Consider the following 27,143-nt stretch of genomic DNA (forward strand, 5'->3'; position numbering starts at 1 on the left):
ACCTTTTTTCCCCTTCCCAACACGCCTATTCCACTTTCCACCAGCAGCAGGCCTTTTTCCACTCATTTTGGTGGTTAACTAATTCACAACTCTGGAGTTGTTTGCACAAAAAAACAATGGATGGGAACCGAGCAGAGCTGAGTGGCCAAACTGTGGTATTAGGCCAAAACTATTGGCTGGGTTAGATGCAGAAAAAAATTATATTCAATTTGCAACCTGATGGAGGTCAGTATAGATGGACTAATAGAACAAGTCCCACACACAGCTAGAAGCCCAAATATTTTTTCAGAGGTAGATGCAGAAAAAAATTGTATTCAGTTTGCAACCTGATGGAGGTCAGTATAGATGGACTAATAGAACAAGTCCTACACACAGCTAGAAGCCCAAATATTTTTTCAGAGGTAGATGCAGAAAAAAAATATATTCAGTTTGCAACCTGATGGAGGTCAGTATAGATGGACTAATAGAGAAAGTCCCACACACTGCTAGAAGGCCAAATATTTTTTCAGAGCTAGATGCAGACAAAAAATTATTTTTAATTTGCAACCTGATGGAGGTCAGTATAGATGGACTAATAGAGAAAGTCCCACACACTGCTAGAAGGCCAAATATTTTTTCAGAGCTAGATGCAGATATAAATTATTTTTAATTTGCAACCTGATGGAGTTCAGTATAGATGGACTAATAGAGAAAGTCCCACACACTGCTAGAAGGCCAAATATTTTTTCAGAGCTAGATGCAGAAAAAAATTATATTCAGTTTGAAACCTGATGGAGGTCAGTATAGATGGACTAATAGAATCATAGAATCATAGAATGGTAGAGTTGGAAGGGACCTCCTGGGTCATCTGGTCCAACCCCCTGCTCAAAGCAGGATTCACTAAATCATCTCAGACAGATGTCTGTCCAGCTTCTGTTTGAAGACGTCCATTGAAGGGGAACTCACCACTAGAGATGAGCGGTGTTCGACTAGAACTGTTCGCCAATCTCAAATTCGAGCTGTTTTGGGCGGTGTTCGAGTTGTTCGACGAACCCGAACGATTTGCAAAAAATTTGGCTGTTCGAGGTTATGTTCGATAACTGTTCGTGCACCAAAAGCGTGTCCTGCATGTCTGGCGCTATTTAGAGCACCAATCATGCAGGGATTGTCTGCCACTCACTGTAATGCCACAGCCATGGTGGTTGTGGCATTACAGTGATTGCCCAAATCGATGGGAACAGTGTCAACAGTGAAACATGAAAAGCCGGCAATTCAGCAGCGGCATACACCGGTACCCGACAATTTAGAACCGAAAGAATAGAGCTTCACACATAGATTAGATAGATATAAACATGTCAGCCACATATATACGAAGTACAGTGAAAGTGCTGCTTACTGTACTTGTCATTTAGCGTAAAGGATTTATCAAAAAAAATAATAGTGTTTTCATGCACCGTCTCTTTAAAAAAGCCGGCCGGCAATTCAGCAGCGGTACCCGACAATTTATAACAGACAGAATAGAGCTTCACACATAGATTAGATAGATAGAAACATGTCAGTCACATATATATGAAGTACAGTGATAGTGTTGGTTACTGTACTTGTCATTTAGTATTAAAATAAAGGATTTATTATTAAAAAAAATGGCGTGGGGTTCCCCTTAATTTTAGGCTCTAGCGGAGGTTAAGCAGACGGCTGGGGCAGATGTTTGAAGCCTGGGAAGGGGGTAATACCCACGGAGCTTCCCAGGCTACTAATATCAGCCCCCAGCGGAATACATAGCCTTTACTAGCTATTAAAATGGGGGACCCCCCCAAAAAAATGACGTGGGGTCCCCCCTAATTTAATAGCTAGCAAAGGCTAGGCAGACAGCTGGGGGCTGATATTAATAGCCCAGGAAGGGAGCCATGAATATTGGCCCCCTCCCAGGCTAGAAACACCAGCCGTCAGCCGCCCCAGAAATGGCGCATTCATAGGATGCGCCAATTCTGGCACTTAGCCTCGCTCTTCCACGCTGCCCTGGTGCGGTGGCAGGGGGTAATAGGGTTGGGGTTGATGTCAGCTTATAATGCCAGCTGACATCAAGCCCAGGTTAGTAATGGAGAGGCGTCTATAAGACACCCCCATTACTAACCCCATAGTCAAAGTTAAAAAAAACACAAACACCCAGAATAAAGTCCTTTAATTGAAATAAAGACACATTCCTTTATTGTTCTAAATTAAACCATACTTACCGTCACGCCCATTCCAGCTGAAGCCAACGATCTCCTGCAATAAAAGAAAAATAATAAAGCAACCTCATCCTTACCTTTCCATGGTTCCCACGACAGCTTCAGCTCTGCTACATCGAGATGACAGGCTGGACCGCAGCAGAACGCTGCCATCCAGCCTCTCATCCCGCAGACACTGAGAAGCGCAGGCTTACTTGCGCTGCTCAGCGTCTCTCTGTGACGACATCCAGATGAGCCGAGTTCATGTCCAATGAACTCAGCTCACCTCCTGCACGTCACTGACAGCGTGGGAGAATTCTCCTGCACTCAGCGCTTCAGCGTGAGAATTCTCCCGCTGAAGCGCTGAGTGCAGGAGAATTTTCCCACGCTGTCAGTGACGTGCATAAGGTGAGCTCATGTCCAATGAACTCAGCTCACCTCCTGCACGTCACTGACAGCGTGGGAGAATTCTCCTGCACTCAGCGCTTCAGTGTGAGAATTCTCCCACGCTGAAGCGGTGAGTGCAGGAGAATTTTCCCACGCTGTCAGTGACGTGCATGAGGTGAGCCGAGTTCATTGGACATTAACTCGGCTCATCTGGATGCCCTCACAGAGAGATACTGTGGAGCGCAAGCAAGCCTGCGCTTCTCAGTGTCTGCGGGATGACAGGCAGGATAGCAGCGTTCTGCTGCGGTCCAGCCTGTCATCTCGATGTAGCAGAGCTGAAGCTGTCATGGGAACCATGGAAAGGTAAGGATGATGTTGCTTTATTATTTTTCTTTTATTTCAGGAGATCGTTGGCTTCAGCTGGAATGGGCGTGATGGTAAGTATGGTTTAATTTAGAACAATAAAGAATTGTGTGTTTATTTCAATTAAAGGACTTTTTTCTGGGTGTTGTGTTTTTTTTAAATACTTTACTAGAAATTCATGGTGGTCATGTCTAATATTGGCGTGACCCCATGAATTTCGGGCTTAGGGCCAGCTGATAATGCCAAGCTGGCCCTAACCCCTTTATTACCCAGTGAGCCACCGCATCAGGGCCCTGGATGAGTTGGGTACAGCGCCAGAAGATGGCGCTTCTATGAACGCGCCATTTTCCGGGGTGGCTGCGGACTGCAATTTGCAGTGGGGGTGGCCCAGAAAGCTTGGGCCTCCCTGCGCTGCGGATTCCAGCCCCCAGCTGCCTAGTTGTACCTGGCTGGACACAAAAACAGGGCGAAGCCCCACGTCAATTTTCTTTAAATTATTTCATGAAATAATTAAGAAAAAAAGGGCTTCCCTATATTGTTGTGTCCGGCCAGGTACAAATAGGCAGCTGGTGGTTGGGGGCAGCCCGTTCCTGCCTGCTGTACCTGACTGGACACAAATATAGTGCGAAGCCCCACGTCAATTTTTTTTAAATTATTTCATGAAATAATTAAGAAAAAAGGGCTTCCCTATATTGTTGTGTCCGGCCAGGTACAAATAGGCAGCTGGTGGATGGGGGCAGCCCGTTCCTGCCTGCTGTACCTGGCTGGACACAAATATAGTGCGAAGCCCCACGTCAATTTTTTTTAAATTATTTCATGAATTTCCTGAAATAATTTAAAAAAATTGAAGTGGGGCTTCGCACTATATTTGTGTCCAGCCAGGTACAGCAGGCAGGAACGGGCTGCCACCATCCACCAGCTGCCTATTTGTACCTGGCCGGACACAACAATATAGGGAAGCCCTTTTTTTCTTAATTATTTCATGAATTTCATGAAATAATTAAAAAAAATTGAAGTGGGGCTTCGCACTATATTTGTGTCCAGCCAGGTACAGCAGGCAGGAACGGGCTGCCCCCATCCACCAGCTGCCTATTTGCACCTGGCCGGACACAACAATATAGGGAAGCCCTTTTTTTCTTAATTATTTCATGAATTTCATGAAATAATTAAAAAAAAAGTACGTGGGGCTTCGCCCTATTTTTGTGTCCAGCCAGGTACAACTAGGCAGCTGGGGGCTGGAATCTGCAGCGCAGGGAGGCCCAAGCTTTCTGGGCCCCCCCCCGCTACAAATTGCAGTCCGCAGCCACCCCAGAAAATGGCGCGTTCATAGAAGCGCCATCTTCTGGCGCTGTACCCAACTCATCCAGGGCCCTGGTGCGGTGGCTCACTGGGTAATAAAGGGGTTAGGGCCAGCTTGGTATTATCAGCTGGCCCCAAGCCCAAAATTCATGGGGTCACGCCAGTATTAGACATGACCGCCATGAATTTCTAGTAAAGTATTTAAAAAAAACACAACACCCAGAATAAAGTCCTTTAATTGAAATAAAGACACAATTCTTTATTGTTCTAAATTAAACCATACTTACCATCACACCCATTCCAGCTGAAGCCAACGATCTCCTGCAATAAAAGAAAAATAATAAACCAACCTCATCCTTACCTTTCCATGGTTCCCACGACAGCTTCAGCTCTGCTACATCGAGATGACAGGCTGGACCGCAGCAGAACGCTGCCATCCAGTCTGTCATCCCGCAGACACTGAGAAGCGCAGGCATGCTTGCGCTCCTCACTGTCTCGCTGTGACGGCATCCAGATGAGCCGAGGTCATGTCCAATGAACTCGGCTCACCTCATGCACGTCACTGACAGCGTGGGAAAATTCTCACGCTGAAGTGCTGAGTGCAGGAGAATACTCCCACGCTGTCAGTGATGTGCATGAGGTGAGCTCATGTCCAATGAACTCAGCTCACCTCCTGCACGTCACTGACAGCGTGGGAGTATTCTCCTGCACTCAGCACTTCAGCGTGAGAATTTTCCCACGCTGTCAGTGACGTGCATGAGGTGAGCCGAGTTCATTGGACATGAACTCGGCTCATCTGGATGTCGTCACAGAGAGACGCTGAGCAGCGCAAGCAAGCCTGCGCTTCTCAGTGTCTGCGGGATGACAGGCTGGATGGCAGCGTTCTGCTGCGGTCCAGCCTGTCATCTCGATGTAGCAGAGCTGAAGCTGTCGTGGGAACCATGGAAAGGTAAGGATGAGGTTGCTTTATTATTTTTCTTTTATTGCAGGAGATCGTTGGCTTCAGCTGGAATGGGCGTGATGGTAAGTATGGTTTAATTTAGAACAATAAAGGATTGTGTCTTTATTTCAATTAAAGGACTTTATTCTGGGTGTTTGTGTTTTTTTTAACTTTGACTATGGGGTTAGTAATGGGGGTGTCTTATAGACGCCTCTCCATTACTAACCTGGGCTTGATGTCAGCTGGCATTATAAGCTGACATCAACCCCAACCCTATTACCCCCTGCCACCGCACCAGGGCAGCGTGGAAGAGCGAGGCTAAGTGCCAGAATTGGCGCATCCTATGAATGCGCCATTTCTGGGGCGGCTGACGGCTGGTGTTTCTAGCCTGGGAGGGGGCCAATATTCATGGCTCCCTTCCTGGGCTATTAATATCAGCCCCCAGCTGTCTGCCTAGCCTTTGCTAGCTATTAAATTAGGGGGGACCCCACGTCATTTTTTTGGGGGGGGTCCCCCATTTTAATAGCTAGTAAAGGCTATGTATTCAGCTGGAGGCTGATATTAGTAGCCTGGGAAGCTCCGTGGGTATTACCCCCTTCCCAGGCTTCAAACATCTGCCCCAGCCGTCTGCTTAACCTCCGCTAGAGCCTAAAATTAAGGGGAACCCCACGCCAATTTTTTTAATAATAAATCCTTTATTTTAATACTAAATGACAAGTACAGTAACCAACACTATCACTGTACTTCATATATATGTGACTGACATGTTTCTATCTATCTAATCTATGTGTGATGCTCTATCTTTCTGTTCTAAATTGTCGGGTACCGCTGCTGAATTGCCGGCCGGCTTTTTTAAAGAGACAGTGCATGAAAACACTATTATTTTTTTAAATAAATCCTTTACACTAAATGACAAGTACAGTAAGCAACACTATCACTGTACTTATTATATATGTGACTGACATGTTTCTATCTATCTAATCTATGTGTGAAGCTCTATTCTTTCTGTTCTAAATTGTCGGGTACAGATGCTGAATTGCCGGCCGGCTTTTTTAAAGAGACGGTGCATGAAAACACTAATATTTTTTTTAATAAATCCTTTACACTAAATGACAAGTGCAGTAACCAACACTGTCACTGTGCTTCTTATATGTGTGACTGACATGTTTCTATCTATCTAATCTATGTGTGATGCTCTATTCCTTCTTGTCTAAATTGTCGGGTACCGGTGTATGCCGCTGCTGAATTTGCCGGCCGGCTTTTTTAAAGAGAGTGTCTTCTGAGCAGTTTGTCAGCTTTTGGACACCTTTGCAGGTGTTTTCTATGTGTTTCTATGTGTTTTTGTTTGCCTGCCATTGGTTTTAACGGTGTTCGACGGTGTTCTAAGGTGTTCGACGAACAGTTCGACGAACAGTTCCTCGAACATCCCGGTGTTCGACGAACCGAACCGAACCCGAACACTACGGGGGTGGCTCAACACTACTCACCACCTCTCGTGGCAGCCTGTTCCACTCATTAATCACCCTAACTGTCAAAAAGTTTTTTCTAATATCTAATCTGTGTCTCCTCCCATTTAGTTTCATCCCATTGCTTCTAGTCTTTCCTTGTGAAAATGAGAATAAAGATGATCCTTCTACAATGTGACAGCCCTTGACATATTTGTAGACAGCTATTAAGTCTCCTCTCAGTCTTCTTTTTTGCAAGCTAAACATTCCCAAATCCTGCAACCGTTCCTCATAGGACATGGTTTGCAGACCAGTCACCATTCTGGTCGCTCTTCTCTGAACTTGCTCCAGTTTGTCGATGTCTTTTTTAAAATGTGGTGCCCAAAACTGTACACAGTATTCCAGATGAGGTCTGACCAAAGAGGAGTAAAGACCGATAATGACTTCACGTGATCTACACTGTATGCTTCTGTTAATACATCCCAGAATTGTATTTGCCTTTTTTGCTGCTGCATCACACTGTTGAGTCACGAGAGAAATAGAGAAAGTCCCACACACTGCTACAAGGCCAAATATTTTTTCAGAGCTAGATGCAGAAAAAAATTATATTCAGTTTGCAACCTGATGGAGGTCAGTATAGATGGACTAATAGAAAAAGTCCCAAACACAGCTAGAAGCCCAATATTTTTTCAGAGGTAGATGCAGAAAAAAAATATATTCAGTTTGCAACCTGATGGAGGTCAGTATAGATGGACTAATAGAGAAAGTCCCACACACTGCTAGAAGGCCAAATATTTTTTCAGAGCTAGATGCAGACAAAAAATTATTTTTAATTTGCAACCTGATGGAGGTCAGTATAGATGGACTAATAGAGAAAGTCCCACACACTGCTAGAAGGCCAAATATTCTTTCAGAGGTAGATGCAGAAAAAAATTATATTCAGTTTGCAACCTGATGGAGGTCTGTATAGATGGATTAATAGAACAAGTCCCACACACAGCTAGAAGCCCAATACTTTTTCAGAGGTAGATGCAGAAAAAAAATATATTCAGTTTGCAACCTGATGGAGGTCAGTATAGATGGACTAATAGAGAAAGACCCACACACTGCTAGAAGGCCAAATATTTTTTCATAGCTAAATGCAGACAAAAAAATATTTTTAATTTACAACCTGATGGAGGTCAGTATAGATGGACTAATAGAACAAGTCCCACACACAGCTAGAAGGCCAAATATTTTTTCAGAGGTAGATGCAGATAAAAATTATTTTTAATTTGCAACCTGATGGAGGTCAGTATAGATGGACTAATAGAGAAAGTCCCACACACTGCTAGAAGGCCAAATATTTTTTCAGAGCTAGATGCAGACAAAAAATTATTTTGAATTTGCAACCTGATGGAGGTCAGTATAGATGGACTAATAGAGAAAGTCCCACACACTGCTAGAAGGCCAAATATTTTTTCAGAGCTAGATGCAGACAAAAAATTATTTTTAATTTGCAACCTGATGGAGGTCAGTATAGATGGACTAATAGAGAAAGTCCCACACACTGCTAGAAGGCCAAATATTTTTTCAGAGCTAGATGCAGATAAAAATTATTTTTAATTTGCAACCTGATGGAGGTCAGTATAGATGGACTAATAGAGAAAGTCCCACACACTGCTAGAAGGCCAAATATTTTTTCAGAGCTAGATGCAGAAAAAAATTATATTCAGTTTGCAACCTGTTGGAGGTCAGTATAGATGGACTAATAGAACAAGTCCCACACACAGCTAGAAGCCCAAATATTTTTTCAGAGGTAGATGCAGATAAAAATTATTTTTAATTTGCAACCTGATGGAGGTCAGTATAGATGGACTAATAGAGAAAGTCCCACACACTGCTAGAAGGCCAAATATTTTTTCAGAGCTAGATGCAGACAAAAAATTATTTTGAATTTGCAGCGTGATGGAGGTCAGTATAGATGGACTAATAGAACAAGTCCCACACACTGCTAGAAGGCCAAATATTTTTTCAGAGCTAGATGCAGAAAAAAATTATATTCAGTTTGCAACCTGATGGAGATCAGTATAGATGGACTAATAGAACAAGTCCCACACACTGCTAGAAGCCCAAATATTTTTTCAGAGCTAGATGCAGAAAAAAATTATATTCAATTTGCAACCTGATGGAGGTCAGTATAGATGGACTAATAGAATGATGCTATGCCCAAAAGATTTTACTTCACTAGGTGCAGTAAAAAAATTGGTATTCTATACACAGGTGGTATATCTTGCAACACAGATAGGCTACTCCACTGACTAACACACTCTGCAATAGGCCAAAAAGGATTAGCTTTGCTAGATTCAGCCAAATGCTGTGAAAAAAACTTGCACAGCACTGGCACAGACCTGCCTGGCAAAAACTGATAGGAACTGATGTAACCTAGTCCTGAAAAGGACTGCAATTACAATTAGTCTTTACTCCAACAATCTATCTATTTAAGAGCACAGACCTGCCTGATAAAAGTCGTAGGAAATGCTGTAACCTAGTCCTTAAAAGGACTGCAATCACAACTATTCCCTACTCCCAAGCTATCTGTAGATTTGTGCGAAAATTGGCTTGAAATTAACAAGGTATAGCGCACACAGCAACAGCGGTGCCGTCTAACACGCAGCTGCAGCTGTGAGAAAATGGTGGCGACGGGGAAAATGGCTTGGTCTTATAGGTCAAGGACATGTGACATACACTGCCAATGACACATGCCCTTGCTTGTGTGAAGAAAAGCACTTCGCTCCGTGTGTGCGCTGCTGATAGGCTGACAGATTGCACCTCCCCACTGTAAATGCGGGAAAGAGAAAAAAAAATGGAGATCTTCATTATTCCTGCAGAGATACATCCCCTGCCCCACCCCACCCCGCTGTACACTCAAACTGCGCATTAACATTAATTTTCATCATTACTGAGAAAAAATCCAGTTATGATTTTGGTGCAGGAACAGTTATCGAACATAACCTCGAACAGCCGAATTTTTCTCAAATCGTTCGTGTTCGCCGAACGGCTCGAACACCGCCCAAAACAGCTCGAATTTGAGATTGACGCTCATCTCTAATAATAAACACAGTGAAGTCACAGTACATGGATAATAATCACAGTGATGTCACAGTACAGGGACAGTTAACACAGTGATGTCAAAGTACAGAGATAATAAGCACAGTGATTTCACTGTACAAAGATAATAAACACAGTGATGTCACAGTACAGGAAAAATAAACACAGTGATGTCACAGTACAGAGATAATACACACAGTGATGTCACAGTACAGGGATAATACACACAGTGATGTCACAGTACAGAGATAATAAACACAGATATGTCACAGTACAGGAATAATAAAAATTGTGATGTCACAGTACAAAGATAATTCACAAAGTGATATCACAGTGCAAAGATATTAAACACAGTTATGTCACAGTACAGGAATAATAAATATAGTGATGTCACAGTACAGTAATAATAAACACAGTGAAGTCACAGTACAGGGATAATACACACAGTGATGTCTCAGTACAGGGATAATAAACACAGTGATGTCACAGCACAGGGATAATACACACAGTGATGTCACAGTACATGGATAATAAACAGAGTGATGTCACAGTACAGGGATAGTTAACAAAGTGATGTGACAATACAGAGATAATAAACACAGTGATTTCACAGTATAAATATAATAAACACAGTGATGTCACAGAACAGTTATAAAAAAAACAGAGATGTCACAGTACAGAGATGAAACACACAGTGATGTCACAGTACTGGGATAATACACATAGTGATGTCACAGTACAGGGATCATACACACAGTGATGTCATAGTAAAGGAATAAAAATTACAGTGATGTCACAGTACAGAGATAATAAACACAGTGATGTCACAGTACAGGAATAATAAACACAGTGATGTCACATTACAGGGATAATAAAAACAGTGATGTCACAGTACAGGGATAATAAACACAGTGATGTCACTGTACAGGGATAATACACACAGTGATGTCTCAGTACAGGGATAATACACACAGTGATGTCACATTACACGGATAATAAACATGTGATGTCATAGTACAGGGATAATACACACAGTGATGTCACAGTACAGGAAAAATGCACACAGTGTTGTCACAGTACAGAGATAATACACAGTGATGTCAGAATACAGTGATAATCCACAAAGTGATGTCACAGTAAAGGGATAATCCACACAGTGATTTTGCAGTACAGGGTTAAGACACACAGTGATGTCACAGTATAGGGATAATAAACACAGAGATGTCACAGTACAGGTATAAAAAACACAGTGATGTCACAGTACAGGTATAAAAAACACAGTGATGTCACTGTACAGGAATAATAAACACAGCGATGTCACTGTACAGGGATAATACACACAGTGTTGTCACAGCACAGGGACAATACACAGAGTAATGTCACAGTACAGGGATAATACACACAGTGATATCACAGTACAGGGACAATACACACTGTGATGTCACAGTACAGGGATATTAAACATGGTGATGTCACAGTACAGAGATTATAAACATAGTGATGTCACAGTACAGGGACAATACACACAGTGATGTCACAGTACAGGGATATTAAACATGGTGATGTCACAGTACAGAGATTATAAACACAGTGATGTCACAGTACAGGGATAATACACACAGTGATGTCACAGTACAGGAATAATAAACACACTGATGTCACAATACAGAGATCATAAACACATTGATGTCACAGTACAGGGATAATACACACAGTGATGTCACAGTACAGGAATAATAAACACAGCGACGTCACAGTACAGGGATTATACACACAGTGATGTCACTGTACAGAGATAATGCACACAGTGATGTCACAGTACAAAGATAATAAACACCGCAATGTCACTGTACAGGGATAATACAGACAGTGATGTCACAGCACAGGGGTAATACACAGTGTAATGTCACAGTACAGGGATAATACACACATGGATGTCACAGTACAGGGACAATACACACAAGGTTGTCAAAGTACAGGGATAATAAATATGGTGATGTCACAGTACAGGGATAATAAACACAGTGATGTTACAGTTCAAGGATAATACACACAGTGATGTCACAGTACAGGAATAATAAACACAACGATGTCACAGTACAGGGATAATACACACAGTGATGTCACTGTACAGAGATAATGCACACAGTGATGTCACAGTACAGAGATAATAAACACCGCAATGTCACTGTACAGGGATTATACAGACAGTGATGTCACAGCACAGGGGTAATACACACAGTGATGTCACAGTACAGAAATAATACACACAGTGATGTCACAGTACAGGGAGAATATACACAGTGATGTCACAGGACAGGAATAATAAGCACAGTGAAGTCACAGTACAAGGAAAATAAATACAGTGAAGTCACAGTAAAGGGATAAAAAACAAAGCAATGTAACAATATAGGGATCATAAACACAGTGATGTCACAGTACAGGGATAAAAACACTGTGCTGTCACAGTACAGGGATAATACACACAGTGTTGTCACAGTACAGGGATAATACACACAGTGATGTCATATTACAGGGATAATACACACAGCGATGTCAGAGTATAGGGATAATAAACACAGCGATGTCACAGCACAGGGATAATACACACTGTGATGTCACAGTACAAGGATAATACACAGAGTGATGTCACAGTACAGAGATAATAAACACAGTGATGTCAGAGTATAGAGATAATACACAGAGTGATGTCACAGTACAGGAATAATCAACACTGTGATGTCACAGTACAAAGATAATATACACAGTGATGACTCATTACAGGGATAATAAACACAGTGATGTCACAGTACAGGGAAAGATAACACAGTGATGTCACAGCACAGAGATAATACACACAGTGATGTCACCGTACAGGAATAATAAATACAGTGATGTCACAGTACAGGAATAATAAACACAGTGATGTCACATTACAGGGATAATAAAAACAGTGATGTCACAGTACAGGGATAATAAACACAGTGATGTCACAGTACAGGGGTAATACACATAGTGATGTCAAAGCACATGGATAATAAACACAGAGTTGTCACAGTACAAGGATAGTTAACACAGTGATGTCACAGTGCAGAGATAAAAAACACAGTGATGTCACAGTACAGAGATAATAAACACAGACATGTCACAGTACAGGAATAATAAACACTGTGTTGTAACAATACAGGGATAATAAACACTTTGATGTCACAGTACAGTAATAGTAAACATAGTGATGTCGCAGTACAGGAATAATAAACCCGGGGATGTCACAGTACACGGATAATACACACAGTGATGTCACAGTACAAGGATAATACACACAGTGATGTCACAGTACAAGGATAATAAACACTGTGATGTCACATTACAGGGATAATGCACACAGTGATGTCACAGTACAGGAATAATACACACAGTGATGTCTCAGCACAGAGACAATACACGCCGTGATTTCACAGAACAGAAACAATACACAGTGATGTCACAGTACAGGAATAATTCACCCAGTAATGTCACAGTACATGGATAATAAAGACAGTGATGTCACAGTACAGGGATAATAAACATAGTTATGTCTCCGTACAGGGATAATACACACAGTGATGTCACAGCACAGGAATAATAATCACATTTATGTCACATTACAAAGATAATAAACACAGTGATGTCACAGTACAGGTATAAAAAATACACTGATGTCACAGTAAAGGAATAATAAACACAGTGATGTCACATTACAGGGATAATAAAAACAGTTATCTTACAGTACAGGGATAATAAAAACAGTGAAGTCATAGTACAGGGATAATACACAAAGTGATGTCTCAGTACACGGATAATAAACACAGTGATGTCACAGTACAGGGATAATACACACAGTGATGTTATAGTACAGGAATTATATTCACAGTGATGTCACAATACAGAGATAATAAACACAGTGATGTCACAGTACAGGGATAATACACACAGTGATGTTATAGTACAGGAATTATATTCACAGTGATGTCTCAGTACAGAGATAATAAACACAGTGATGTCACATTACAGGATTAATAAATACAGTGATTTCACAGTACAGTAATAATAAACACAGTGAAGTCACAGTACAGGGATAATGCACACAGTGATGTCACAGTACAGGGATAATAAACACAGTGATGTCACAGTACAGGGATAATACACACAGTGATGTTATAGTACAGGAATTATATTCACAGTGATGTCACAATACAGAGATAATAAACACAGTGATGTCACAGTACAGGGATAATACACACAGTGATGTTATAGTACAGGAATTATATTCACAGTGATGTCTCAGTACAGAGATAATAAACACAGTGATGTCACATTACAGAATTAATAAATACAGTGATTTCACAGTACAGTAATAATAAACACAGTGAAGTCACAGTACAGGGATAATGCACACAGTGATGTCACAGTACAGGGATAATAAACACAGTGATGTCACAGCACAGGGATAATACACACAGTGATGTCACAGTACATGGATAATAAACAGAGTGGTGTCACAGTACAGGGATAGTTAACACAGTGATGTCACAATACAGAGATAAAAAACACAGTGATTTCACAGTACAAAGATAATAAACACAGTGATGTCACAGAACAGTTATAACACACAGTGATGTCACAGTACTGAAATAATACACAGAGTGATGTCATAGTACAGGGATAATACACACAGTGATGGCATAGTAAAGGAATAAAAATCACAGTGATGTCACAGTACAGAGATAATAAACACAGTGATGTCACAGTACAGGAATAATAAACACAGTGATGTCACATTACAGGGATAATAAAAACAGTGATGTCACAGTACAGGGATAATAAACTCAGTGATATCACAGTACAGTTATCATACACACAGTGATGTCACAGTACAGAAATAATAAACACAGTGATGTCACAGTACAGGGATAATACACACAGTGATGTAACAGTACAGGGATAATACACACAGTCATGTCACAGTACAGCGATAATACACACAGTGATGTCACTGTAGAGAGATAATAAACACAGTAATGTCACAGTGCAGGTATAATGAATACAATGATGTCACAGTACAGGAATATTAAGCACAGTGATGTCACATTACAGGAATAATAAACACAGTGATGTCCCAGTAAAGGGATAATACACACAGTGTTGTCACAGCACAGGGACAATACACAGAGGAATGTCACAGTACAGGGATAATACACACAGTGATGTCACAGTACAGGGACAATACACACAGTGATGTCACAGTACAGGGATATTAAACATGGTGATGTCACAGTACAGAGATAATAAACACAGTGATGACACAATACAGGGATAATACACACAGTGATGTCACAGTACAGGAATAATAAACACAGTGATGTCACAATACAGAGATCATAAACACATTGATGTCACAGTACAGGGATAATACAAACAGTGATGTCACAGTACAGGAATAATAAAAACAGCGACTTCACAGTACAGGGATAATACACACAGTTATTTCACAGCACAGGGACAATACACAGAGTAATGTTACAGTACAGGGATAATACACACGTGGATGTCACAGTACAGGGACAATACACACAATGTTGTCAAAGTACAGGGATAATAAACATGGTGATGTCACAGTACAGAAATAATAAACACAGTGATGTCACAGTACAGGAATAATAAACACAACGATGTCAAAATACAGAGATAATAAACACAGTGATGTCACAGTACAGAGATAATACACACAGTGATGTCACAGTACAGGGATAATAAACAACGCAATGTCACTGTACAGGGAAAATACAGACAGTGATGTCACAGCACAGGGGTAATACACACAGTGATGTCACAGTACAGAAATAATACACACAGTGATGTCACAGTACAGTGATAATATACACAGTGATGTCACAGTACAGGAATAATAAGCACAGAGATGTCACAGTACAGGGATAATAAACACAGTGCTGTCAGAGTACAGGGATAATACACACAGTGATGTCCCAGTACAGGGATAATACACATAGTGATGTCAGAGTACAGGGATAATACACACAGTGATATCACAGTACAGGGATAATACACACAGTGATGTCACAGTACAGGGATAATAAACATGTGATGTCACAGTACAGGTATAATACACACAGTGATGTCACAATACAGGGATAATGCACACAGTAATGTCACAATACAGAGATAAAAAACACCGTGATTTCACAGTACAAAGATAATAAACACAGTGATGTCACAGAAAAGTTATAACAAACAGTGATGTCACAGTACAGAGATAAAACACACAGTGATGTCACAGTACTGAAATAATACACATAGCGATGTCATAGTACAGGGATAATACACACAGTGATGACATAGTAAAGGAATAAAAATCACAGTGATGTCACAGTACAGAGATAATAAACACAGTGATGTCACAGTACAGGAATAATAAACACAGTGATGTCGCATTACAGGGAATATAAAAATAGTGGTGTCACAGTACAGGGATAATAAACTCAGTGATATCACAGTACAGTTATCATACACACAGTGATGTCCCAGTAGAGAAATAATAAACACAGTGATGTCACAGTACAGGGATAATAAACACAGTGATGTAACAGTACAGGGATAATACACACAGTCATGTCACAGTACAGGGATAATACACACAGTGATGTCACAGTACAGGGATAATACACACAGTGATGTCACAGTACAGGTATAATAAACACAGTGATGTCACAGTACATGTTTAATAAACACAGTGATGTCACAGTACAGGGATAATACACACAGTGATGTTATAGTATATGGATAATTAACACAGTGATGTCACAGTACAGAGATAATAAACACAGTGATGTCACAGTACAGAGATAATAAACACAGTGATGTCACAGTACAGGAATAATAAATACAGTGATGTCACAGTACAGTAATAATAAACACAGTGTTGTCACAGTACAGGGATAATGCACACAGTGATGTCACAGTACAGGGATAATAAACACAGTGATGTCACAGCACAGGGATAATACACACAGTGATGTCACAGTACAGGAATAATAAAAACAGCGACTTCACAGTACAGGGATAATACACACAGTTATTTCACAGCACAGGGACAATACACAGAGTAATGTTACAGTACAGGGATAATACACACGTGGATGTCACAGTACAGGGACAATACACACAATGTTGTCAAAGTACAGGGATAATAAACATGGTGATGTCACAGTACAGAAATAATAAACACAGTGATGTCACAGTACAGGAATAATAAACACAACGATGTCAAAATACAGAGATAATAAACACAGTGATGTCACAGTACAGAGATAATACACACAGTGATGTCACAGTACAGGGATAATAAACAACGCAATGTCACTGTACAGGGAAAATACAGACAGTGATGTCACAGCACAGGGGTAATACACACAGTGATGTCACAGTACAGAAATAATACACACAGTGATGTCACAGTACAGGGATAATATACACAGTGATGTCACAGGACAGGAATAATAAGCACAGAGATGTCACAGTACAGGGATAATAAACACAGTGCTGTCAGAGTACAGGGATAATACACACAGTGATGTCCCAGTACAGGGATAATACACATAGTGATGTCAGAGTACAGGGACAATACACACAGTGATATCACAATACAGGGATAATACACACAGTGATGTCACAGTACAGGGATAATAAACATGTGATGTCACAGTACAGGGATAATACACACAGTGATGTCACAATACAGGGATAATGCACACAGTAATGTCACAATACAGAGATAAAAAACACAGTGATTTCACAGTACAAAGATAATAAACATAGTGATGTCACAGAAAAGTTATAACAAACAGTGATGTCACAGTACAGAGATAAAACACACAGTGATGTCACAGTACTGAAATAATACACATAGCGATGTCATAGTACAGGGATAATACACACAGTGATGACATAGTAAAGGAATAAAAATCACAGTGATGTCACAGTACAGAGATAATAAACACAGTGATGTCACATTACAGGGAATATAAAAATAGTGGTGTCACAGTACAGGGATAATAAACTCAGTGATATCACAGTACAGTTATCATACACACAGTGATGTCCCAGTACAGAAATAATAAACACAGTGATGTCACAGTACAGGGATAATAAACACAGTGATGTAACAGTACAGGGATAATACACACAGTCATGTCACAGTACAGGGATAATACACACAGTGATGTCACAGTACAGGGATAATACACACAGTGATGTCACAGTACAGGGATAATACACACAGTGATGTCACAGTACAGGTATAATAAACACAGTGATGTCACAGTACATGTTTAATAAACACAGTGATGTCACAGTACAGGGATAATACACACAGTGATGTTATAGTATATGGATAATTAACACAGTGATGTCACAGTACAGAGATAATAAACACAGTGATGTCACAGTACAGAGATAATAAACACAGTGATGTCACAGTACAGGAATAATAAATACAGTGATGTCACAGTACAGTAATAATAAACACAGTGTTGTCACAGTACAGGGATAATGCACACAGTGATGTCACAGTACAGGGATAATAAACACAGTGATGTCACATGCACAGGGATAATACACCCAGTGATGTTATAGTATAGGGATAATTAACACAGTGATGTCACAGTTCAGAGATAATAAACACAGTGATGTCACAGTACTGAGATAATAAACACAGTGATGTCACAGTACAGGAATAAAAAATACAGTGATGTCACTGTACAGGGATAATACACACAGTGATGTCACAGTACAAGGATAATACACACAGTGATGTCACAGTACAGGGATAATAAATAGAGTGATGTCACAGTACAAGGATAATAAACATAGTGATGTCACAGTACAAGGATAATACACACAGTGATGTCAGAGTACAGGGATAATATACACAGTGATGTAACAGTATAGGGATAATAAACAGTGTGATGTCACAGTACAGGAATAAAAAAACACAGTGATGTCACAGACCAGGGATCATACACACAGTGTTGTTATAGTACAGGAATAATAATCACAGTGATGTCACTGTAGAGAGATAATAAACACAGTAATGTCACAGTGCAGGTATAATCAATACAGTGATGTCACAGTACAGGAATATTAAGCAAAGTGATGTCACATTACAGGAATAATAAACACAGTGATGTCCCAGTACAGGGATAATACACACAGTGCTGTCACAGCACAGGGACAATACACACAGGAATGTCACAGTACAGGGATAATGCACACAGTGATGTCACAGTACAGGGACAATACACACAGTGATGTCACAGTACAGGGATATTAAACATGGTGATGTCACAGTACAGAGATAATAAACACAGTGATGACACAGTACAGGGATAATACACACAGTGATGTCACAGACAGGAATAATTAACACAGTGATGTCGCAATACAGAGATCATAAACACATTGATGTCACAGTACAGGGGTAATACACACAGTGATGTCACAGTACAGGAATAATAAATACAGCAACGTCACAGGACAGGGATAATACACACAGTTATTTTACAGCACAGGGACAATACACAGAGTAATGTTACAGTACAGGGATAATACACACATGGATGTCACAGTACAGGGACAATACACACAATGTTGTCAAAGTACAGGGATAATAAACATGGTGATGTCACAGTACAGAAATAATAAACACAGTGATGTCACAGTACAGGAATAATAAACACAACGATGTCAAAATACAGAGATAATACACACAGTGATGTCACAGTAAAGAGATAATACACACAGTGATGTCACAGTACAGGGATAATAAACACCGCAATGTCACTGTACAGGGATAATACAGACAGTGATGTCACAGCACAGGGGTAATACACACAGTGATGTCACAGTACAGGGATAATATACACAGTGATGTCTCAGGACAGGAATAATAAGCACAGAGATGTCACAGTACAGGGATAATAAACGCAGTGCTGTCACAGTACAGGGATAATACACACAGTGATGTCACAGTACAGGGATAAAACACACAGTGATGTCACAATACAGGGATAGTACACACAGAGATGTCACAGTACAGGGAAAATAAATACAGTGAAGTCACAGTAAAGGGATAATAAACAAAGCAATGTAACAATACAGGGATCATAAACACAGTGATGTCATAGTACAGGGATAATAAACACAGTGCTGTCACAGTACAGGGATAATACACACAGTGTTGTCACAGTAAAGGGATAATACACACAATGATGTCACATTACAGGGATAATACACACAGCGATCTCAGAGTATGGGGATAATAAACACAGTGATGTCACAGTACAGGGATAATACACACCGTGATGTCACAGTACAGCGATAATACGCAGAGTGATGTCACAGTACAGGGATAATAAGTAGTGTTGAGCCACCCCATAGTGTTCGAGTTCGGTTCGGTTCGTCGAACACCCGTGTGTTCGCCGAACTGTTCGTCGAACTGTTCGTCGAACACCTTCGAACACCGTTAAAACCAATGGCAGGCAAACAAAAACACATAGAAACACATAGAAAACACCTTCAAAGGTGTCCAAAAGCTGACAAACTGCTCAGAAGACACAACTAACACATGGAAAAGTGACAAGTACATATAGTCATGCGAAAATAAAAGAGGTGGAGGAGTAAAAGGAGGGGGAGACACAGATATAGGCATGTCATGCCCTTCTAAAATCCAAAAAGTGAGAAGCCGACACGGCCAGTCCGCTCCTGCCCGTGCCACCTCCGTGTCGCCGGGTTTGTGCCAGAGCCGCGGTGAACCCTGATGGCCAGCCCCCCTCTCCCAATACTGGTGCCTGTCCGCTGGTGGGTCGAGCGAGCCCCCCTGTGGTGGAGGCAGCTCTAAGCTTTTTAATTTAAATTGTCTCTCTAATTTGAATGAATACACTTTAAATCCATTTACAAGGATCTATTGGAGGGCAAGTCTCATGCCAGCGGCCGCGTAATTCCAGCTCCAGTAGCGTCCACTAAAGCTGCTGCAGTTAAAAAGCTTTTATAAGGATCGAGCTTGGCTGTCCACCGCAAGGCATCCTACTGCCAGTCCCAGCCCCTATGCCTTGGGGTGCCTCCTGATGCTCTTCACTGAGTATCCCATGGTCCCGAAGCATTTCCTTTGAAAAAATTAAGTGTCTAAACTACAGGTGGTGTAGCTTGCTTAACAGCCGGGATAATCCGCTGACTAGCAGACACTGCTACTAGGCACAAAGTATTTCCTGGGCTAAATGCAGTTAAAAATTTGTAATTAGATACTCTCGTTGGATGCTGAGAAAGCATTCCATAGAGTCTCCTGACACGCCATATATGATTCTCTTAAAAAGCTTGGGGTAGGGGTCTAGGGGACCCTTTTATAGCCAAAATCACGGCCCTATATCGCAATACGTCACCTAGGCTGAAGATAAATGGAACTGTAGCACCCTGAGGGCTCGGTTGCTACAGACGTATTGCACCTCACCCAGAGGTGTGATATCTCACTCTCAGGTAAAGATGGAGTGTGGATCAGGACCCGACACCTGCATGCATTACACCACATTGCCGTGGGGCAGGGCGACCAATATGCCCCTGAGATGGGCACGACAGTCCCTGTCCCTGGCTGGAGTGGGGGGAGGGAACACTGAGGAAGGGGAACCCTGTAGTGCAGGAGCAGGGAGGAAGCAGTTCCTGGGTGCATTGAGAAGGGAGTATAAAAGGTGGGCACCATCTTAGTTCAGTGCAGAGAAGTCTGAGCAGAAGTGGCAGGGAGCAGGGGCTCTGCATGAGCTCTGCTCCGGAGGCGGGCCTAGTAACAGAGGCACAGGCCTGGAAGAGGGAGAAGGAAGGAAGAGGAGCAGAGAAGGCTCCAGGAACGAGGAATGAAGGGATACCAGGGGTGCGGACGGGCGAGTCGCCACCGCACGCCCGAATCCACCTGCGTGGAGGGGTCAGGCCAAAGGGGGAGACCGGTCCCCGAACTAGTGGAGGCAGGAAACGACCTTCAGCTAGAAACCGGAGGCTCTGACATTTTATGTGGCGCAGCCCCTCGCTACACCCGCTATTAAGGCACCACATAGGGTCAGGGAAACTGGCGCCAAGTTTACCAAGAGGAGGCCCGAGGCAGCCAGACAGAAGTGTTGGTAAGAAAGGCCAGACAAAGGACACACAAAGGGGGTCCTGTGAAGTGCTCCAAAGTTATCTGGGAGTTGTCTGAGCCCCTCACCTGGTGAGCACAGTACGACGTGGGCAGCCGTTACCTGCAGACGTGGTCTGGATAATAAGAACTGTGAGTAAAGGCCCTGGACTGCATCACTGACTCCGTGTCGTTGCTGCTGCTGCCCTGCACCATCACCTCCATCCTCCGCATAAACTGCCCTGAGGCTATACTCCTCCCGTGGGAAGTTATGCTACGCTCTGCTGCACCCACAACACCAGCCTCAGCGGTCTGCCCTGTAGCGGCGGTTCACTCTGACCGCAATCCACGGGTGGCGTAGTCGGACATTTAAACTTCAAAACCACATAAATAGTTCCGCCACTGGTTTGACCGCCCTGAGCCACGGAACCGGGTCGCCGCCACGAAGACTACAACCACCAGCATCCACCAAAAAGGGTCCGGCTCCGGGTGTCCCAAGGCCCAGGGGGTGCGTCAGAACATTTTCATCACCTTTCACAATCACCAATGGGACAAGGCAGGGATGTCCTCTGTCCCCTCTCTTATACATCCTAGTGACGGAGCACCTGCTGTCATCAATTCGCCATAACCCCAATATTAGGTGGATTGAGGTGGGAGGCACCGAGTACAAGTGCTCTCTATTTGCTGATGATGTCCTAGTATATATCACTCAATCACATATATCCATCCATGCTGTTATGGCTGAAATAGATCACTTTGTTACATAGTAAAATTTTAAAATCAATGCAGCGAAGTCTGAGTCCCTCGATGTCTCCCTCCCCAAATCCATATAGGATTCCATCCAGTCCAACTTTCCCTTTGCCTGGCCCTCACAGGGTATCAAATACTTAGGAATTCCTATTCATAGAGACCTCTCCCATCTATGTTATCTTAATTTTGGGCCCTTTATTGAACAATTCCATACAGACCACGGTTGGCAAGTTAGAACTGTAAGATTCACTACGTGAACCGCTGGTGTTTTGTGGAAAAGCACATGTACACCGCGTTCCAAATTATTATGCAAAAAGTGTTTAGAAGTGATAAGGGAAGAATTTGTTTGTTTGTCAGTTAAACTCATTGATGGTGATGTGTGTCAGGGCTCTTTATATCACTGTAAGCAATTGCAGACACCTGTGCTAATTAGTTTGGCAGGTGTGTCCAATGAAAGGCAAGACTACTTAAGAAGGCTCTCTCACATTATTAAGCAGCCTACATTTTCTGCCAAAATGGGAAAGAAAAAGGATGTGTCGGCTGCTGAGAAGCAACAAATTGTGGAGTGTTTAGGTCAAGGCATGACTACAATCAACATTGTGCGATGATCAGGATGAAGTGTCTTGGCAATCAAGAAGTATGTAGCTGATTCACAGTACACACGTGTGCGTGCTGATAAGGGCAAATTGAGGACTCTTTCCTACAGGCAATTACGTCAGGTTGAAAGAGCAGCGGCAAAAAAGCCTTGTCATAGCAGCAGACAAGTTTTTAAAGCTGCTTGTGCCTCCAACGTCCCCCGAACAACAAGATGCAGGGTCCTTCAGAGGTTTGCAGCTGTGCATACGCCATCCTGTCGACCTCCTCTATCCACTTCACACAAGCAGAAACGGCTCCAGTGTGCCAAACATTACATGAAGACTGATTTCAAAACTGTTTTGTTCACGGATGAGTGCCGTGCAGCGCTCGATGGTCCAGATGGATGGAGTGGAGGATGGCTGGTTGATGGACACCCCACGCAAACACGGCTACAGCGCCAACAAGGAGGAGGTGGAGTAAGGTTTTGGGCTGGAATCATGGGGAGAGAGATTGTCGGCCCCTTTAGGATCCCTGAAGGCGCTAAAGATGAACTCCATAATGTATGTGGATTTTCTCAAACAGCACTTCCTGCCATGGTTCAAGAAGAAGAACCGTGTATTTCACAGCAAGATCATTTTTCTGCATGATAATGCACCATCTCATGCTGCACATAAAACATCTGCATCTCTGGCTGATATGGGCATAAAAGGGGACAAACTTATGGTGTGACCCCCATGCTCCCCTGACCTCTACCCCATTCAGAACCTTTGGAGCATCATTAAAAGGAGTGTCTATGATGGCGGGAGGCAGTTCACATCTAAGCAACAGCTCTGGGAGGGTATTCTGTCCTCATGCAAAACAATTGAAGCAGAAACCATCCAAAACCTGACAAATTCAATGGACGAGAGAGTTCAGAAGCTCCTTTCGAACAAGGGGTCCTATGTGAAAATGTAACATCACCTAGAATAAAGTTTTGAGTTGAAAACTGTTTGATTTCAGTTTCTAACAACCTGCTAATGCTTATAATTTCAAAAATGACCATTTTTTTGGTCTTTATTAAAATGAAAAGGTTGATCAAAAAGTTTGGGAGATCTAAGAGTGTGGCAACCCAGTAGTCATGATTACTTAGAATTCTGACAATATGAGGGTCATGCTGCAGGTAGTGCAGCAAGAAGGCACTTATGTGTCTTGCGCATCTCGGAGCCCCAAAATTATTTTCCGGGCTAGATGCAGCCAAAAAAATTATTTTTAATTTTAAATCTGGTGGAGCTTATTATAGATGGCCTAATAGGATCAGTGCTGCACACTGCTACAAAGCCCAAATTATTTTCCAGTCAAGATACAGATAAACATGATTAGTAATTTGAAAGCTTAAAACGTTTGGTAGGGTGATTTTAACCAATCATCAAGCTTTTACTCTCCCCAGGATGACACAGGGGTAGAAAAGTCGTTTCGGATCCATGATTTTGTTCATCTTTATGAACGTGAGTCTGTCTACATTATCAGTGGAGAGCCGCGTGCGCTTATCTGTCAGCACACCACCAGCAGCGCTGAACACACGTTCAGACAGAACGCTGGCTGCGGGGCATGACAAGATCTCCAAGGCTTAAGTGGCTAGCTCCGGCCATTTATCCAGATTGGAAGCCCAAAAAGAGCAAGGGTCCAGTGACACAGTCGTGGCTTCAATGTTTACTTGGAGATACTCCTGTACCATCGTCTCTAGGCGTTGACTATGTGTCAGACTTCTTGTCTCCTGTGGCCTTGCAAAGGATGGGCTAAAAAAGTGGTGAAATGATTCCGCAAAATTGATGTTACCAGCAGATACTGTGGTTCTGTTACGGTTTGAGTGCTGAACACTTGACGGTCCCACGGTTGGCAAGTTGGAACTGTGAGATTCACTACGTGCACCACTGGTATTTTGTGGAAAAGCACATGTAAGATTCTGCAACAGTCTCTGCTGATACTCCTGCATGCGTGCATCCCTTTCTATGGCAGGAATAATTTCTGCAAATTTACTTTTGTACCGGGGATCTAACAGTGTGGCAACCCAGTAGTCAGGATTATTTCTAATTCTCACAATTCGAGGGTCATGTTGCAGGTAGTGCAGCAAGAAGGCACTCATGTGTGTTGCGCATCCAGGAGCACCAAGTCCCTGTTGTGTTGGTGGCGAGGTAACAATCATGCTTCCTTCCTCTGTCCTCTCCCCCCAACCTCGCACAACAGAAATGTGATCAAGGTCTCCCTCATGTGATGAGTCTTCCATCAGTTCGTCCTCCACTTCTTCCTGGGCTCCTGCACCTTCCTCACTAGTTTGGCTGCTACCATGCGCCCTGGTAAAACCATCTCCCCCACCCTCACATGCCTGCCGCCTTGGTGCTGCCGACCTTCTGGACCTTGCAGATGTTAGCCCTTCCGCATTCAATTCCTCCTCCTCTACTTCCTCCACCTCCTCTTGTGCCACCACCTGACTCCGAATTCTGTTTAACATGTGCTCCAGCATGTAAATCACCGGAATAGTCATGCTGATAATGGCATCGTCAGCACTAAACATCTTCGTCGCCATTTCAAAACTGTGCAGAAGGGTGCATAGGTCCCTGATCTGAGATCACTCCTCCAGCGTGATTTGCCACACCTCTGAATCTCGTTGGCCCAGACTATACGTCAGAACGTATTGCACCAGGGCTTGTCGGTGCTGCCACAGTCGCTGCAACATGTGCAGAGTTGAATTCCACCGGGTAGGCACATCGCATTTTAGCCGGTGAAGTGGCAGGCCCAACGACTTCTGTAGAGATGTAAGTCGCTGAGCTGCGGGATGCGAATGGCGGAAGTGAGCACACAGCGACCGTGCCCTCTGCAGAAGGCCATCTAGTCTGGGATAGTGGGCTAAAAATTGCTGGACAACCAGGTTCAACACGTGAGCCATACAAGGCACGTGTGTGACATTGCCCCGGCGAAGGGCCGCACCCAGGTTTGCAGCATTGTCGCACACGGCCTTCCCTGGTTTCAGGTCCAGTGGAGACAACCATTCATGAAATTGGTTCTCCAGAGCTGACCACAACTCCTCAGCTGTGTGACTCACATTTCCCAGACATTTCAATGTAAAAACCGCCTGATGACGTTGAGCCCTACTGCCAGCACAGTAAGGAGGTGTGCAGGATCCCTTCTGCACAGTTAGAAAGCTTGTGGCATGACCAGACAGGCTTTGGGTGCAGGTGGAAGACCGAGAGGAGGTTGAGGAGGCAGAAGCAGTGGAGGAACTTTGACATAAAGAGGATTGACGCACAACTCGTGGGGACGGCAAGACTTGGACAGCAGCCCCTTGTCCTGCTGTCACCATAGTTACCCAGTGCCCAGTCAGCGACATGTAACGCCCCTGTCCATGCCTACTCGTCCAAGTGTCTGTGGTGAAATGCACCCTGTCACACACAGAGTTTCTCAAAGAAGCGGTGATGTTGTGTGCGACATGCTGTTGGAGCGCAGGCACACCTTTCTTTGAGAAGTAGTGCCGACTGGGCATCTGGTACTGGGGCACTGCGACGGACATAAGGTCTCGAAAATCCTCTGTGTCCACCAGGCGGAAAGGCAGCATTTCTGTAGCCAAGAGCTTGCAGATGGTGAAATTCAACCTCTTAGCTTTCTCATGGCTAGGAGTAAATGGTCTTTTACTTGTCCACATCTGAGGGACCGAGGGCTGGCTATTGTGCTTAGACGGGGTTGATAAGGGTGTCCCCGGCAAACTGCCGGTCTGTGAGGAAGATGCAGGCGGACATGTTAGGTTGCCTTGATCCAAAGGTGGTGCTATCGATGTCGGACAGCGCTCAACACCAGCTGGTGTTACCACCTCCAAAGAAAATGATGACCTGCCAATCACGCTGGCTGTTGCGGGTAAAGAG

This window comes from Phyllobates terribilis, unplaced genomic scaffold, assembly GCF_046119375.1.
Source record: "Phyllobates terribilis strain yellow unplaced genomic scaffold, ASM4611937v1 Scaffold_13__5_contigs__length_258822181, whole genome shotgun sequence".
Classification (NCBI taxonomy): Eukaryota; Metazoa; Chordata; class Amphibia; order Anura; family Dendrobatidae; genus Phyllobates; species Phyllobates terribilis.